The sequence below is a fragment of the Schistocerca americana genome, chromosome X, assembly GCF_021461395.2.
Source record: "Schistocerca americana isolate TAMUIC-IGC-003095 chromosome X, iqSchAmer2.1, whole genome shotgun sequence".
Lineage (NCBI taxonomy): Eukaryota > Metazoa > Arthropoda > Insecta > Orthoptera > Acrididae > Schistocerca > Schistocerca americana.
This window is the reverse complement of record NC_060130.1, coordinates 699193786-699195136: the sequence shown is the minus strand read 5'-3', so window position 1 is coordinate 699195136 and position 1351 is coordinate 699193786. Positions and strand designations below refer to the sequence as shown.

Below are 1351 nucleotides of genomic sequence, written 5' to 3'. Positions count from 1 at the left end.
CCACTCTATGTCTAGAAAAGGATTGACAAGCTACCACCAACTGATGCTGCTGCTCTACTGCAGGTCTGGTGTCCACACTAAGTTCAAATGTTGATCACTTGGCGCCTTTCAATTAACGTAAAATCGCTAGCTTCAGCGATATTAGATTTTCAGGTTAAACCAAAACTGTTCTGAGAGATTCCATGAATTTTGTGTCACGTAGTTGGAATGTACTGTGTGAGCCTAGGGTTGGGTTTCATGCACAAACATCAGGAAAAATTGATCTTTGTTAGCCAATGTGAGAAGCCAGTACAGCTTTGTACCAGGTGGGGAAGTTGTTGTCAGTGACATTCTGCCACAAGGGTCATCCCTTGCGGAGGATGAACCAATTAAAATGTGTGCAAAGAAACTTCCTGGCACATTAAAACTGTGTGCCGGACCGAGACTCGAACTCGGGACCTTTGCCTTCCGCGGGCAAGTGCTCTACCAACTGAGCTACCCAAACACGACTCACACCCCGTCCTCACAGCTTTACTTCTGCCAGTATCTCGTCTCCTACCTTCCAAACTTAACAGAAGCTCTCCTGCGAACCTTGCAGAAATAGCATCCTTTCTTTCAGGAGTGCTAGTTCTGCAAGGTTCGCAGGAGAGCTTCTGTAAAGTTTGGAACGTAGGAGACGAGATACTGGCAGAAGTAAAGCTGTGAGGACGGGGCGTGAGTCGTGCTTGGGTAGCTCAGTTGCTAGAGCACTTGCCCGCGAAAGGTAAAGGTCCCGAGTTCGAGTCTCGGTCCGGCACAGAGTTTTAATTTGCCAGGAAGTTTGATATCAGCGCACACACCGCTGCAGAGTGAAAATCTCATTCTGGAAACACCCTCCAGGCTTTGGCTAAACCATGTCTCCGCAATATCCTTTCTTTCAGGAGTGCTGGTTCTGCAAGGTTCGCAGGAGAGCTTCTGTAAAGTTTGCAAGGTAGGGACGTGATACTGACGCAAGGAAAGCTGTGAGGACGGGGCGTGAGTCGTGCTTGGGTAGCTCAGTTGCTAGAGCACTTGCCCGCGAAAGGCAAAGGTCCCGAGTTCGAGTCTCGGTCCGGCACAGAGTTTTAATCTGCCAGGAAGTTTCATATCAGCGCACACTCCGCTGGAGAGTGAAAATCTCATTGTGTGCAAAGACATTAAGAGTTGAATCGCTTGCTAAAGTGCCACAAGGCACTGTGAAATTACTTTCCGGGAATATGAGAATGGACCTACCTGTGAACTTATTGTATGTGGTGGAACCACTAGACGAGAATGAAGAATGAAATGCAGCGCGATGATTCATGTGCAGAGTGTTGTACATATCAAGGAAGTGGATGGTGAGTGAGTGATTCCA

General features: G+C 47.9%; 1 non-coding gene across 1 annotated transcript; it reads right to left on the bottom strand.

Moving 5' to 3' along the window:
- Positions 1 to 409: 409 nt before the first annotated feature.
- Trnap-cgg lies at positions 410 to 484 on the bottom strand. Its single transcript has one exon. It is a non-coding gene; the product is annotated as a tRNA-Pro (tRNA).
- Between the last annotated feature and the right edge of the window lie 867 nt (positions 485 to 1351).